This window comes from Podarcis bocagei (genome assembly GCF_964188305.1).
Source record: "Podarcis bocagei genome assembly, chromosome: Z".
In the NCBI taxonomy this organism is placed as follows: Eukaryota; Metazoa; Chordata; class Lepidosauria; order Squamata; family Lacertidae; genus Podarcis; species Podarcis bocagei.
The window spans coordinates 22,155,094-22,171,697 of NC_138140.1; the positions used below are offsets into that span (position 1 = coordinate 22,155,094).

At 52.8% G+C, this 16,604-nt stretch overlaps 1 long non-coding RNA gene across 2 annotated transcripts in view; it reads left to right on the forward strand.

Moving 5' to 3' along the window:
* The first annotated feature begins 1,274 nt into the window (after positions 1-1,274).
* Positions 1,275-16,604, forward strand: part of LOC308578504 — a 47,976-nt gene continuing 32,646 nt past the window's right edge. For both annotated transcript variants that reach the window (XR_014003962.1, XR_014003963.1), the window contains exon 1: positions 1,275-1,465. This is a non-coding gene — a long non-coding RNA (uncharacterized lncRNA). The remainder of the gene's footprint in view (positions 1,466-16,604) is intronic.

The window sequence follows — 16,604 nt, forward strand, 5'->3', positions numbered from 1 at the left end:
GGCAAAGGAACTGTTAATATGCTCTTAGTATCCCTGATTCATTGTGGCTCCTGTGCTGGGATTGGGCGTAATAGCCACCTTTGTGGATCCTGGTAGTGTCACACAGTCATGCGTTTCCTATTTGTTTCCTTCTTTTGACAGAAGTCAGAGATATTTTTTTTTAATTATGGGTGGTATCAACAATATCTGGACATTTTCTGGGGTCAAAATTTGGGAGGGTGTTACCCACCCTTTCAAAAATGGCAAAAAGTCTACATGAAAGAAGCGTTGTTTGTTTGTTGAGTTTGTACCCGATTCTTCAGCCAAAAAAGCTCCCAGAGTGGTTCATAAACAATCAAAACAAGAAAAGTATCTTTCCACAGGGTTACCATATTTTTAAAAAATGACACACAAGGGCAAAGACACAGAGGGAAGAGGAAAAACAAAAACCCAGGTAGATTTCTAAACAGCTGTTCTTAGAATGACCAGCAGGAGGAGGTGCCTGGTGGAGCAGGGTCTTTGGCAAAGGTGATGGAGGTAGCTTCCTGCTTCCCACCTCTCCCGCTGAGGTCTCAGTTCCTCTTGTTCTGCTGCTTTCCCCCAGGGAAAGCCACTCTTTAGCACTCAGTTGGAGCAAACAGCAATTGTGTTTTCCAGAGACTGAGCTTTGCTCCGATTTAGAGCTAAAAAGTGGGTTTTCCCTGAGAAAGAAGAGAGACAAGGGGAAGTGTGGATAAGCCCCCAGGCAGCCTGAGGGAATGGCTTTCCCTCAAGTGCCATTTGAGGGGAGAGGAAGCCTGGTGGGGTTGGCCTGCCATAGTAGAGCCGATGGAGGGAGCCCTGCTTCGCTTTTCTCTCGCTGCTGGAATGTAAATGTTAAATGAAAATGTATTTTTACCTCTTGGCAACCTTAGGCTTGGCCAGGCAGTATGGTGTAGTGGGAGTAGGTCCAGGAAGATGTAGGTTCCCTCAGCCATGAAACTCTTTTAGGTAACGTCGTGTCAGCTGTTCTCAGCCAGCCTACCTCACAGGGTTGTTGTGAGAGAAAAAATGAAGTGTGTGTGTTGGGGGGGGGAACCATGTTTGCTGCCTGAACCTCCTTGGAATAAGGGCAGGATATAAATGTAGTAAAACAAAAACGAGTCAAAATCAGCCTAGCAAATTGTGAAAGCGTGGAGCTGCGCCAAGAGAGGGAAGGGGGGTAGTGGAATCAAACCAGCACAAACTGGCCCCTCCTCCTTGCTCACTTCACTGCAGCTGCCTGCCACCAAGTGGATATCTTTATTTTTCTCCCAGTGCTTCCACTAAACAGCCTTTCAGCCTTCTGAAATTTAATTGGATTCAAGTGATAGGAAAGGAGATTCTGACTAAAAATCAGGAGGATCTTCAGGAATCAGGAAGACTGATTGACAGTGGAACGGGCAACAAACCAACAAGGAAAAGGACTAACAAACCGCCGAAAAGCCATTGAAAACTCATCTTTCTGGTACGTAAGTGCAACCACACAACACACACTTTCCACACACATAAAGCCGGGAGAATTCTCACCCACCCACAGCATCTTGTTTTGAGTTGCTGCCTTTCCTTTCACAAACGCCATCATTCCTTTTGCTCTCAAATTATTATTTTCTCTTCGCTACATGGGCTGAAATCCATGCAGGCATCCCCACCCCCTCCTCTCAACACATACTCCTCCCTCGCTTCTCTCTCACCGGGCCATTTCCAGTTATTGTCCATGCAGCCGCCAGAACCACCCGAAACACCCTCTTATTTGCTGCAACAATCTACACCAAAATGCTCAGCTTTCATTTCATCCGTTTGTTTATTTTGAAGCTTTGTTTCATTTAAAATGCATAAAACCATACAGTAAAACCATATTTAAAAGGTTAAAACCAGACATCAGTTATGGAAAGAAGCATTCATAATTGCCTGCACAGGCCAGACAAAATAGCAAAATCTTCAGCAGGCGTTTAAAAGTTGGCACGGAAGGCACCTGTTGAAGCCTTTGCATGGTAGCTGCAGGAGCTGCATCGAGGAACAGAGCCTGAGGCAGAGGAATGCCTGAAGCGCTTGGTTCCCTTTGACTCTCAGCCAGTTCCAACAATCTCCTGTTGAATAATGCCTTGCTCTGCTGACAACACCCCTCCTCTCCCCATGTCTTGAAGAGCACACGGCCAATAGGGATAGCAGATAAATTCAGTTTGGGTCACACTTTTATGAAACCTTACCTAACTTTGGTTTTATATTTATATCCTGCCAGTTTCCCAGTTCTGTGGCTTACACAGATAAAACAGAACAAGCCAGAAACATTGAGACAACCGTCATTAAATGCTATTAAACACTAATAGAATTAAAATAGTATTTTTTAAAATCCATTAAAAACACAGACAATAACTTAAAAAAATAAAAACAAACAAAAAACGAGCCCTTTCATTAGAATCAGTCAGTTTCCAAAGGCTTGTTTGGAAAGTCTTCACCTGCTGGTGGAAGGACAGCAAGGAGGGAACCAGTCTGGCTTCTTTAGGGAGGGAGCTCCAGAGTCTGGGAGCAGCCACCACCAAGAAGGCCCCATCCTGCATCCCCAGCAAGCGTGAGGGCGGCGGGACTGAAAGAATAGCCTCCTCAGCGTCTGGGCAGGTTCGTTTGAGGGAATGCGTTTTTTCAGAGAGCCTGGGTTTAAGCAATATAGGATTTTACATCTGTGACGATCTTTAAGAGTGGTGTTTGGTCACAGTTTTCAGGATAGATGAGGATGAATCTGTCGTTGCCAAGTCCATCACTGACAGTTACCTTACTTTTACATTCCCTATAAGAAGCAAGCACACCTCTTCAAACTGCCTCAACAGTCCCCTCTCAATGGCTAACTATACAAACAACACTAAGGTCATTTGCCAAAACGGTTGCAATCCCCACCCCGCAGACATCTGCGCTCAAAGCACTGAGGCTGGGGAGTGAATTGAGCTGAGGGGTATGATGTTATTTATTATTATTAATTTGCTGCATTTATATCCAGTCTTTTTTCTCCAAGGAGTTCATGGTTCTCCCCCTCCTCATTTAATCCCCACAAGAACCCTGTGAGATAGGTAAGAGTGAGAGGCAGTGTCTGGCCCCCAAGGTCTTTCCCAGGTCCTAGTCCTGTTACACTACACTAGTTGGGGCAAGGCCTGATCCACGAGTGACTTATATGCAAGTAGCACGTAAACAGGACAGATGCTGAATGCAAACAGATGATGAAGGTATTGCAGCCACTTCCTCCAGTTAAGTAAACGGGGAAACTCTTTCAGAGAGGTCCACATATGTATTACAGTTTCACTGCCCGCAGCAGACTTTCCTCTGCCTACATCAAACTGTCAGATAGGTTTTTTTAAAGGGCAGCACCCTCTTTCTTTCTGCCCATGTGTTGCTAGTTAACATTTGACATGCCAAAGAACATCTTCTGAGCACATGCTTTTTTCCCGCTGCAGAAAGAAAGAGTTGGTTTCAATTAGAGGAGTGAAAGGGAAATGTTGTTATGATGGCATCAGCCTCCACTTGTCAGCATGATAGTCAATGGGACAAAAGCGCATGGTTTCTGTTTTGTTTTGTCCTATGAAATACATTTATTGTAATGTCTGAAGGCACTGAGCTTTTTAACTTTAAAAAAACAACCCTGTAATAAGCATGCATTGGAGAGGATGCTTGCAGAAATGATCCTGTGGTCATGGAAGCCACAGTTTCTTGCACACCCAGAGGAGGAGGAGGGGCTAAGATACACTCCTGAAGAAAGGGCAGGTGGGCTCAGTAAGGAGGAAGCAATCCATGTATTGTTTAAACCAGACCACAACTCCCATCAGCATACAGCTGTGCTGGTTGAAGCTAATGGGATATGCATACAGTTCAACTTTTTCAGATCAAAGCTGGGACATGCGTCTTCCAGAACATGCTCCCAGGCACGTCACGTGATCCGCATTGCAATCTTGTCCTGGGTGGGGGGGGGGAGAGCATTTTTCAGGGTAAGATCATGGCACATGAGATCACAGCACCCAAAATGGCCACAGTGACCTCTTGTAAAAAAAAGGGACATCCCGTTTCCCCCCTGGGGCACTTGGCAGGTACGGACTCGTAGCACAAAACAACTGGAGGGCACCAGGTCAGTGGAGCCTGGTTTAAATATATACTAGGGGAAGAGAGCCAATTGTGCTGTAGCAATTAAAGTGTCAGACTAACCTGGGAGAGACCAGGATGCAAATTCACACTCAGCCATGAAGCTCATTGACTGACCCTGGTCCACTCAATGCTTCTCGGTCTCCTCCTACCTTACATGGGTGTTGTTGGAATTAATTGAGGAGGGGAAGAACCATGTATGCCACCTTGAGTAACTTGGTGGAAAAGCTGGCTGAAATATACTCAGAGTCGCAAAGTGATTTCATGCTCTTTATTCAGCTCATAGTGGTGAGGAGGAATGAATGGAAGTCCCTTCACAGTATCTGCTTTATATACATTATTTACACAATGGGCTGCACATGATTGGCTAATTCCGGAATTCTTCTGTAAGCCAATCAGGTTGTGGATTCACTTCTATCTGGAGCAGGATTGGGTGGTTCCTGCCAACCAATCATACTGCTGCATTGTTCTAGGACCAATCAGACTGCTGCATTCTGAATCCTATTGTTCTAGGACCAATCAGACTGCTGCATTTTGGATCCTATTGTTCTAGGACCAATCAGACTGCTGCAGTTTGGATCCTATTCAACTCAGTACATAACACCCCTCCCCTCTAAGTTCCAGTCCTGCCCGGGAGGTCGCATTCATAGTCCTCAAGGTATGCCGGCGGCCTACGTGTGCGTTGCGGCCTGGGGTGTTCCCTGGTCCGGGCTCCAGGTTCTGACTCGTGTTCCAAGGATGCTGGCTGTGATGGGGCTGTTTGGTCTGGTGCAACCGGCTCGCTTAGTCGTGGTTCTGGTTCCGGTGTCCTTTCGGCCTCACGGGTCCTCTCTGTATTTACTGATTCTGCCTCTCCTGCTGGCCCCTCCTGCTCTATGGGCCTCACTGCCCCGCTGTTCCCTTGGGACTCCTCTGACCTGTCCTCCTCCTGGTTTTCTCCCGGGAATCGTCGCCGTATCTGGTCGCAGTGGCGGCACCAGCATTGCCCCCCCATCCGTTAGCACCTCGTACGACACGGGGCTAGTGACCCTGGTGACTGTGGCGGGTACCCATGCTGGGCCTGCCCCAAAATTCTTTGCGTACACTGGGTCCTGGGCCTCGAAGGTCCGGGGGTTCCTGCCTTCCCCCACCACTACCTCATCCTGAGCTCTATCGGGGTGAAGGCGGTCCAATCTGATTGCAAGGCGCTGACCCATTAGTAGTTCAGCAGGGCTCCGGCCAGTCGTTGAGCTGGGGGTGCTGTGCTGTGCTAGAAGGAATGTGGCAAGGCGGTACTCCCAGTCCCCTTGCGTCATGTGGCGAAGGGTGTCCTTGGTGGTCCGCACCATGCGTTCTGCTTGGCCATTGGTGGCAGGGTGGAACGGCGCCGAACGGATGTGGCGGATGGCGTTCTGCCCTGTGAAGGTTTGGAATTCTCCTGACGTAAATGCAGTCCCGTTGTCTGAGACGAGAGTGTCAGGGAGCCCGTGGGTTGCAAACAGCCTGCATAGTACCCGGATGGCTGCGGAGTGGAAGTGGACGGTACCAGTGTGACTTCCAGCCATTTGGTGTAGGAGTCCACCACTATGAAGAATGTTTTCCCCTGAAAGGGGCCGGCGAAATCCACATGCAGGCGTGACCATGGTGCTCGGGCGGACTCCCAGGACTGGACTGGGGCCCTTGGGGGATCTGGGCGGGATTCTTGGCAGGCCTGGCAGTGTTTGACCCAGGTCTCTATCTCTCCATCGGCCACCACACATAACTCCTGGCAAGGGCCTTCATTCTTACTACCCCTGGATGTGTCTCGTGTAGGGCTGTGAGGACCCTTTTGCGGAGGGGCTGGGGAACAACGACTCTGCTTCCCCATAACAGGCACCCCTTGTGGGCCGACAGTTCATGTTTGCGGGTTGTGTAGCCGGCCAATTCTGGCCCGGGCTGCTGCTGGGCCATCCCCTCCATACCCAGTCCAGGGCCCGGGAGATGACCCTATCTTTCTTGGAATGGTGTGCAACTTCTTGTGCCTGAATGGGGCGGTCGGGAAGCAGCTCCAGGCTCATAACCTCTTGTGCAGGTGCTGGGTCAGGGCCTGTTTCCGGTAGTGGTAGCCTGCTGAGGGCATCCGCATGGCCCATCACCTTCCCAGGTCGGTGAATCAATGCATACTGGTAGCTGGCAAGGAAAATTGACCACCTGAGGACGCGAGGAGACAGCATTTGGGGGGTCTGCTTTTCAGGGGCAAACAAGCCAAGCAACGGCTTGTGGTCAGTCACCACGGTGAAGGGCCGCCCGTACAAGAAATCATGGAATTTTTTTACTCCCTTCACGATTGCCAGACCCTCCTTGTCGATTTGCGAGTAGTTCCGCTCGGTTGCGTTGAGTGTCTGGGAAAAGTACGCCACCGGTACCTCTCTTCCATCCGGGAGTTGGTGCCCTAGGACAGTGCCGATGCCATAGGGTGAAGCGTCGCATGCTAGCACCACCGGCAGCCTCTCGTCGAAGTGTGTCAAGACCGAGTTTGAGACAAGCAAGTCCTTGACTGCCTGGAATGCGGCCTCCTGGCGCTGGCCCCACACCCAAGGGACCCGCTTGTCCAGGAGTCTGTGTAGGGGCTCCGCTACCGCCGCCTTGTGGGGAAGGAAGGAATGGTAAAAGTTCAATAGTCCCAAGAAGGCCTGAAGTTCAGTCTTGCTCTTGGGTGCTGGGGCATCACAAATGGCTCGTACCTTGTCCCCAGTCGGGTGGTGTGATGGCCTGGGATTCCAAGTCTGAGAGTGAACCGGAGGAATCCCAGCCGGCACAGGAGTCCCCGCCTCCAGGGCCGGCTGAACTGGGGCAAGGCCTAGATGCTGAGGAGCCTGCACCTGTGCCAGATCCTCAGGGGCAGGCACCAGGTGAGACCATTCTGGCCCCAGAGGTGCTGGAAGACTCAGTGGCTACAGGTGAGCCTCCCCCGGGGCCCAGTAACCCTTCGGCCTCTCCTGAACTGCAGAGGCTTAGGGCAGAGAGGCGAAGGGAACTGGTCTCTCCCAGGAGGAGTGCTCGCCTTAAGGCCAGGAGAGAGGGGCTCCTGGGGGCCGGGACCGCCCCCGGCCTTAGAAGAAGATAAAGGTCAGGCAGCCCGGTCCCAGGTTGCGGGAGCAACGTCGTTGTGGAGTACCTGCTTTACCCAGACCTAGATCTGCACTCCCAGTGTGCCTGTTCCTCGCCCGGCTTCCTGCTCCTGACTCTCCGGTGCTCCGGTTCCTCGCCCGGCTGCCCGCTGCTGACCCACCAGTGTTCCTGTTCCCCGCCTGGCTCCCTGCTTCTGCTCTACCAGTGTTCCTGTTACCCGCCTGGCTTCCTGCTGCTGCCCTACCAGCGTTCCTGCTCCCCCGCCCGGCTCCCTGTTTCGGACCACGCGTCTCATCTAGTGATCGTCTACCCTGCTAGTGACTCTGGACTGAACTTCGGCTACGGTATTAGTACCTTTCCCCCCCGGGACCAGCACAGTTTGCTCCCGCCACACCCGCACTCCCTCTTTGTTGGGGTGCGTTCGGGAAGAGTCAGAGGCCATGGCCGACCAAGCGGTTAGACTGTTGGCAATAGCCCAGGAGAACCAGGCCTTGACGCACACCGTGCAGCAGCTCAGTAACGCGGTTACGGCACTTCAGCAGCGGTTGGACGCCCTACCGACTCCTGGGGCCGACGCCCCGGCTCCTGGCAAGTACCCAGTGGCCTTGCCTGAGAAATTTGATGGGGCTCCGGCCAGCTTTCCCATGTTTCTTGCCCAGGCCAAGCTGTACATTCAGGGGCGCGCCCGGAACTTCCCTGAAGACCGCACCAAGGTGCACTTTTTGATTAGTTTGTTAAAAGACCAGGCGGCCAAGTGGGCATTGCCGCTGCTCAGGCAGGACTCCCCTTTGCTGGCGGACTATGTGGGGTTTTGCAATCTGTTGGAGGCCACGTTCGGCAACCCCCAGAAGTGGAGTCAAGCCAACCGGGCGATTCGGCGGTTGAAACAGGGCAAGTCCACGGTGGCCGCATACACCACGGAATTCCGGCTGCTGGCACAGGACTTGACCTGGAATGACTCTGCTCTTCGGGACCAGTATCTTGAGGGGCTTTCAGACGAGATACTGGACCAGCTGGCCACTATGGAACGCCCCACCACGCTAGACACCCTCATTCAACGGAGTCTACAGATAGACGATCGGCTAGAGGACCGTTGTCAGGCTCAGGGCCGCCGGCACTTCCAGTTCTCAGCACCAGTTTCTACCAGCAGCCCCACAGGCACAGCTGAGTCATTGGAGGAACCTATGCAGCTTGGGGCAGTGCGGCCACGCCTCTCCCCCGCAGAGAAGTCGCGGTGTCGGGAGGGGAATCTATGTCTCTATTGTGGCGGAAGTGGACACTATGCCCGGTCCTGTCCTGAGAAACCGCCAACCCCAGTAGCTGATGGCCCTGGCTACCTGGGGTCCCAAACCGCACAGAATGGGGCCGCACCAATTGAACTGCAACACCTTATGGTTCCGGTACGTCTATACCCTCCAGGTGGGCCCTGGATCCTTACCCATGCTCTAGTGGATTCGGGGGCAACCCGCTCTTATATGGACGCTGCTTTTGCTGCCTGTCATCGGGTGCCACTTCAGAACAAGCCAGAACCGGTACAGGTGGAGGCAATCGACAGACGGCTCCTGCGTTCGGGAGCCGTTACTCAGGAGACCCAGCCCCTGGTCCTGTGTCTCCAGCAGCACCATGAGATGCGAACTTTGGATATTGCCTCCATGCCCCGGTTCCCCCTGGTGCTTGGGATGGACTGGCTAGAGGCTCACAATGTGCAGATTGACTGGGTCAAACAGACTGTACACTTCCCAGACCCAAGTTCTCCTGCTGAGACTGAAATGCTAGCAGCTGCGCCCACTGAGGAGGCTGCTGCAACGCTCCCCGCTGAGTACCGGGACTATCACGACGTGTTCGAGGAACGGGGGGCAGACCAGCTGCCGCTGCATCGGTCCTTTGACTGCGGCATAGACCTTCAGCCCGGAGCGCCCCTACCGGTGAGTCGCTTATACTCATTAACAGAGCCAGAGCGCGAGGCTTTGCAGGACTTCTTACACAAGAACCTGGAGCGTGGGTTCATTAGGCCTTCTACCTCACCCACTGCTGCGCCAGTGCTCTTTGTTAAAAAGAAATGTGGGGAGCTCCGCCTTTGCCATGATTACCGGGCCCTGAAAAAAATTACCATCCCAGACCGGTACCCCTTGCCCCTTATTTCGGAGTTACTGGAGCGGGTGCAAGGGGCGCAGGTGTTCACCAAGCTAGACCTCCGGGGTGCCTACAATTTGATTCGGATCCGAGCCGGGGATGAGTGGAAGACAGCATTCGGGACCCAGTACGGGCAGTTCGAATACCTGGTTATGCCCTTCGGTTTGTGCAACGCGCCTGCTGTGTTCCAACGGTACATCAACCACGTGTTCCAGGACTTGCTAGACAAGTACGTGGTGGTGTACTTGGATGACATTCTGGTTTACTCCCGTGACCCGGCGCGTCATGAGGGTCATGTCCGGACCGTGCTGCAGCGCCTGCGCGAGCACCGTCTGTATGCAAAGCTCAGCAAGTGCGAGTTCCATCAGCGGTCAGTGGACTTCCTGGGTCACCGACTCTCACCAGGTGGGGTGCAGATGGATCCTGGGAAGGTGGCAGCGGTTCAAGAATGGGCGGCACCTCGGAACCGCAAGGACCTACAGCGTTTCCTGGGGTTCGCCAACTATTACCGGACCTTCATTGCGGATTATGCTCATCGCACCACCCCGTTGACCCGGCTACTGCGCCCCAAGACGCCGTTTTCCTGGGACAAAGAGGCAGAGGAGGCATTTCAAGGGTTGAAGGCCTGTTTCCAGAGAGCGCCAATCTTGCAACATCCGGATCCTTCTTGACCCTTTGTGGTAGAGACTGATGCCTCCAGTACGGCTCTCGGTGCCGTCTTGTCTCAGCAGTGCGGACCGGAAGTGCCACTCTTACCCTGCGCCTACTATTCCCGCCAGCTCCTCCCAGCGGAGCGTAACTATACCGTGTGGGAGTGGGAACTACTGACCATCAAGGTGGCCTTTGAGGTTTGGCGCCACCATCTTGAGGGGGCACGACACCCAGTGGAGGTGAGAACCGACCACCGGAACCTGGAGTACCTCCAGACCACCCGCAAGCTGAATCAAAGGCAGATCCGGTGGGCATTGTTCTTTTCCCGGTTCCAGTTCCGGATCCGCTACATCCCTAGCTCCCAAAACCAGAAGGCGGATGCCCTGTCCCGGAAACCTGAAGACAACGCAGACACGGTACAGCAAGCAGTACCCACCACGATCCTACCACCAGCTGCATTCCTGGCCACCCAGGAGGTTGAGCCACTGCAGGCTCGGGTGCGGGAACAGCAGCGGGTCAACGCTTGGGCCCAGGAACGACTCCGGGAACTGGCCGAAGGGTCATGCCCTCAGTATCCAGGGCTGGTCTTGCATCAGGGTCTTCTGCTGCACCACGGGCGCCTGTACATCCCACCAGGGCCGCTGCGGGCTGAGGTTCTCCGGATGACCCATGATGCTCCAGCAGCGGGGCACTTTGGGCGGTATCGGACCACCCATCTGGTAAGCCGTGAGTTTTGGTGGCCCCGTCTGAAGGCTGACGTGGCTCGCTATGTCGCTGGTTGTGATGTCTGCAGGCGGGCCAAGGGGCCTACCGGGCGACCCCCCGGCCTTCTTCAGCCGTTGCCGGTTCCACCACGTCCTTGGCACACAGTTTCTCTGGACTTTGTAGTGGAGCTACCCCCGTCTCGGGGCTACACCTGCCTTCTAGTTTTCTCCGACCATTTCACGAAGATGGTGCACTGTGCCCCCTGCCCATCCGTACCCTCAGCTAAGGAAACCGCTCAGCTGTACCTTCAGCATGTCTTCCGCCTGCATGGCCTACCTGAGTGTGTGGTGTCTGACCGTGGCGTTCAGTTCACGTCCCGGTTTTGGCGTTCTTTGCACCAGGCCCTCGGAACAGAGGTCTGTCTCTCATCTGCTTACCACCCACAGAATGATGGCCAGATGGAACGGGCGAACGCGGTGCTGGAGCAGTACCCCCGGTGTTACTGCAGCTACCAGCAGGATGACTGGGTCGACCACCTAGCCTTGGCGGAGTTCGCTTATAACAACGCGGTGAATGCGTCCACCCAGCAGACCCCGTTCCAGGCCAGCTACGGTTTTCATCCACGGTTGTTTCCGGATGTGCTGCCGGCATCTGCGGTCCCTGCGGTGACAGAGTGGCTTCAGGAGCTCCAGTCCCAGCAACAGCTGTTGATGGAGCAGCTGCGCCAGGCCAAGGAGGCGTACAAGGTCCAGGCCGACCGCCACCGCCAGGTGGGGCCGGAACTCCACGTCGGTGACCTGGTATGGCTCTCCACTCGCCACCTCCACCCTTCTCGACCTTCGCGGAAGCTGGACGCCCGTTTCACCGGCCCGTTCCCCATCGTGCACCAGGTCTCGCCGGTGGCATTCCATCTCCGGTTGCCAGCAACCCTGAAGGTTCACCCGGTATTCCACAGGTCCCTTCTGAGTCCGGTGGCCCCACCCGACGAGTTCCACCCGAACCGTCCCCGACCGCAGCCAGTTTTGGTTCAGGGAGAGCCTGAGTACGAGGTGGAACGCATTCTGGACTCCCGATACCGCAGGGGAAAGCTGCAGTATCTCATAGACTGGAAGGGGTATGGGCCGGAGGACCGTTCCTGGGAACCAGCGGCCAACGTCCACGCGCCTGCCTGCCTCCGAGAGTTTCATGCGGCGTACCCCAACAAGCCGGGTCCGGACCCTCAATTGAGGGGGGGGCCTGGGAGGGGGGATACCAGCGTTCCTGCTCCCCCGCCCGGCTCCCTGTTTCGGACCTCGCGTCTCATCTAGTGATCGTCTACCCTGCTAGTGACTCTGGACTGAACTTCGGCTACGGTATCAGTACCTTTCCCCCCTGGGACCAGCACAGGTGGACCCCTTCTGCGTCCACCATAAATCCCAGAAAGTCCACCTGAGGCACTCCTAGTAGACATTTTTCCCGCTTCACCTTGAGACCCGCCGTCTGGAAACGGTGCAGAACGGTGTGGAGGCGGTCCTCAGACTCCTCTGGTGTGGGCCCGGCAATCAACACATCATCGAAGAAGGGGGTGACGCCAGGAATCCCTTTAAGGAGAGAGTCCATTAGATTCTGGAATATGCCTGGTGCCACGCTGACACCGAATTGCAGCCGCTTTACCCTGAACGCTCCTCTGTGCGTCACAATCATCTGTGCCTCTGCTGTGGCCTCATCTACTGGCAGCTGTTGATAAGCTTGGGCCAAGTCCAGCTTGCCAAAAATTTTCGACCCAGCCAGGGTGGCAAGGACATGGCTGACCACTGGCACTGGGTATGCGTGGGCCGTGAGGGCCTTGTTTATGGTACATTTGTAGTCTGCGCAGATGCGGACCGAACCATTAGGCTTGATGGGTGTGACGATTGGGGTTTCCCAGGGGGCATTAGGCACTGGCTCCAGCACTCCTTGCTCCACAAGTCGGTCCTATTCCTCGTCTATACGGGGTTTCAAGGCGAACGGGACCCGGCGGGCCTTGAGCCTGACCGGTCGTACTGCAGAGTCAAGCTGTAGTGCAATGGGGGGGTATACTGTCCCAATTTCCCATCGAAAACCCCTGGAAATTCCTTGCATATGGCGTCCACGTCCACTTGTAAGCTAGTGTGGTTCACCCTGGTGACAGCTAGCCCCAGTGGTCCAAACCATGCCAATGTAGGGGCCCTTGACCACAAGCAAGTCCAGTTGCCGCGTCCGCCCTCGGTATTGCACCCTGAAGGTCCCCACCCCCTTTGTGGGGACCTTACGTTTCTGGAAGTCCCGTAGGGTGAATGGGGCCGGCCTGAGTTTGGGACCCCCAGTAGGACACAGTTTCCTTAATGTCCTTGCCGAGATTATGGATAGAGTTGAACCTGTGTCAAGCTCCATGCGGCATGGGGCCCCCTCTATCTGTACCTCTACATAAATTTTCTCTACGTTGGGGTGGGGCAACTGGTATACCTGGAAATCCGTGAGCTCCGTCGAGTTGCCTTGGTGCGTTGGGCCCCAGGACCTGGGGCTCTTGGGTTGGTCATCTGATGCCTGGTGTCGGGTGGGCCGAGCCCGACACACCCGGGCGATGTGTCCCGATTTTCTGCACTGCCTGCACTCTGCGTTGCGGAAACGGCAGGTCCTCCTCTCGTGACTCTCCCCGCAGCTTGCGCAGTTTCCTCCTTCTCGTCGAGGCAGCTGTGGTCTGTGCGCTGCTTGAGTGCGCTGCTGTACTCGGTGCACCTCCTCCCTGTCGGATCCTGAGTCGTCGGTGAGGTCTTTGTGGTGGACCCTCGGTTGGGATGGCAGGCTCGGCCGTGCCTCTTGCGTCGACCTCTCGGCAGCTTCCGTTGCCAGGGCCTCCTCCAGAGCGACCTGGAACGTTAGGTCCTTCTTAGCGTAGAGGCGTCGTTGCAGCTTCTCATCCTTTAGGCCACCGATGAGGCGGTCACGAAGCATGTTCTCCAGCTCTGAGAAGTTGCAGAACCGGGCGGCTTGGTGGAGAGAGGTCACAAACCCAGGGGCTTGCTGCTTCGCGTAGAAGGCATTTCGACGAGCCACCACTGAGGGCTGCGGCGAAAAGTGCCCCTTCAGCTGTTCCATTATTGTTTTGTATGGAACAGTAGCGACGTCTTCAGGCGCAAGGAGAGCCCGGGCGATTTCAAACGTCTCCTCTCCGCAGACGCTGAAGAATATCGCCCTCTTCTTGGCGTCTTCTTCGTCGGTGACCCCTTTGGCTTCTAGGAGGAAGGTGAAACGGGAGGCGTACGCTTCCCAGTCTCCAGATGCTGGGTTGAATGGCGAGAAGCTGCTGTTGGCTGCCATTCTGAGTTCCTTGTGTCCCGGGCTGAAGCCTGGATACACGGTGCGAGGCAGTGGTGCGGCAGGTGGCGGTGCTGCAGTGCTGTGTGTGGCCGTCAGCTCAGCGGGATCCCACCTTCGTCGCTAGTGAAATATACTCAGAGTCGCAAAGTGATTTCATGCTCTTTATTCAGCTCATAGTGGTGAGGAGGAATGAATGAATGTCCCCTCACAGTATCTGCTTTATATACATTATTTACACAATGGGCTGCACATGATTGGCTAATTCCGGAATTCTACTGTAAGCCAATCAGGTTGTGGATTCACTTCTATCTGGAGCAGGATTGGGTGGTTCCTGCCAACCAATCATACTGCTGCATTGTTCTAGGACCAATCAGACTGCTGCATTTTGGATCCTATTGTTCTAGGACCAATCAGACTGCTGCAGTTTGGATCCTATTCAACTCAGTACATAACACTGGCATAGAAATGCAATGAATGAATGAATTAGTAAGTAAGTAAACTATCTATAGTGTTTTTAAACAAAATCACTCTGAAGAAGAAAGTTGCACATCTTTCCCCAGCTTTGGTCCAAACAGAGCTTTGGCAGGAACCTCCCATATCCCTTGACTCAGAGGGGGTGGCATTTGAAAACTCCTGTAAATTCTCGTTCCTGAGTCACAATCTCAGTGCACGCAGTGACTTCAAAGTATGTGACAAATCCATGTGCTGAGCCAGGGACAGCAAGAGCGGCTTTGCTCACACTTGGAGAGAAAAAACACAATTCAGCATTGGGGAGGCAGAAGCTCTCGTTCTCTGATGTAGGTCAAAGTGTGCACATGTGGCCTTAACAGAGCAGCAGCAGCAGCAGTAGTGACAGGGATTCCACGACCCTCTTTCCTTCCCGCTTTCCTAGGACTTTTCCTTTATGCGCCGCATGACGGAAACAGTGATAGTGTACACAATATCATGGAGAGAAGGGCTCAGGAAATGTCCTTACTTTAAAGGTATGCAGCATGGTGACAAACCCGCTTTCTTCACTCCCAGGAATCATCGGGCTGGGTTTCCTGAGTCTCTGGAATTCAACATCCTGCTTGCTATGGCTATGTTGGACTCCCCCCCCCCCAGCCAGGAAAACAATTGGGAGAATATGTCCCAAAGGCCTAAGAATCTGATTACTGGGTGAATTGGTGTATTTGTGTGTGTCTAAAGAATGCATTAAAGGTGTTTCAAATGGTTACTGGAAGTGCCAAGAACATGAAGGGACATTTTATTATGCTTGGTGGATATGAAAAAAGGCTTAAAAATATTGGTTACAAATACATATGTTGATACAGCAGATTCTAAAGGCTAATATGCAATTGAAGACAGAACTTGGTTTTTTTTTAAGGGTTAATGGATATATAACCAGAAAACAAAACTATGGAAGATTGTGCCAATATATTATTTCAATGGCAAGATTGAATGCATCTTTTCCATGTAAGATGGAAAAATACAGCCCCGTCTGCTATGGAGGAATCACTGATAAAATCATTGGACTTGGCTGAGATGGCAAAGTTAATGCCTTTAACTAGAGAAAAATCATTATTGACATTTATTAAAGATTGGAAACTTCTTATGGACTTTTTGTGTGACAAAGAAAATGAACTTGAAATATCTAGATTTGAAGATTGAAAAAATATTGGCTTATAGAAAATAGATGGTTGTTAATTAGTGGCATAGGAGCAAACTCCTGGGGCTGTGGGGGCTTCGTCCCCCCCAATAAAATATTTGAGGTTCCCTATGTGTGAAATGCCCTTTTCTAGTAACGTGTGTCTGTGCCCACCATTGCAGACCTCCAAGTGTCCCTATTTTCCAGAGTCATCCCTGATTTAGAGAAGCCGTCCCAGTTTCTGATTTGATCCTGGAATGTCCCGCTTTTCCTTAGGATGTCCCTATTTCCACTGGAGAAATGTTGGAGGGTATGGAGTTATTCGACTCCCGAGCTGTCTCTGAAGGCAATTCTGTATAGGGTAGTTTTTTAAAAAAATGTTTAATGCTTTATTATATTTTCATATATTTTGGAAGCTGCCCAGAGTGGCAGTAAAATTATCATTAGGGAATGTGAGGTCCCTATTTTCATCAGAGAAAGGTTGGAGGGTATGTTGTTAATTTCAGGAGGAATTTGGTGGCTGAGAAATGCTGTTTCTCGGCAACCACAAGATCCTTGCGTGGAAGAATAATAATAATGATAAAAACTTTTTAAGAGCCTTTTCAAATGTAATTGCTTTTAGATATTTTCAGCTGCACTTGTCTTTAGCTAAATTGTGTATCTGTTTGCAGCCCTGTACTCCTTCAGGAGGAAGGGCAGGATAGGAATAAAAAACAGACAGATTCTCAGCCCTACCTGGAGATGCTGGGGATTGAACCGGGGACCTTCTGCATGTAACCCACTTAGTACCACCTGAACAAAAATGGACATGAGCTAAAATGGTGCCTCCATCCCAATCAGTGGCACCGGCCATATTGAGTCTAAGTAAGGGCAGAATTTGGCCGGAATGTTGATATTTCCTGGATCATAGTAAGCAGCATTCCTCAAATGCAGAATCAAAACCCTTTCCAAAGCTTGT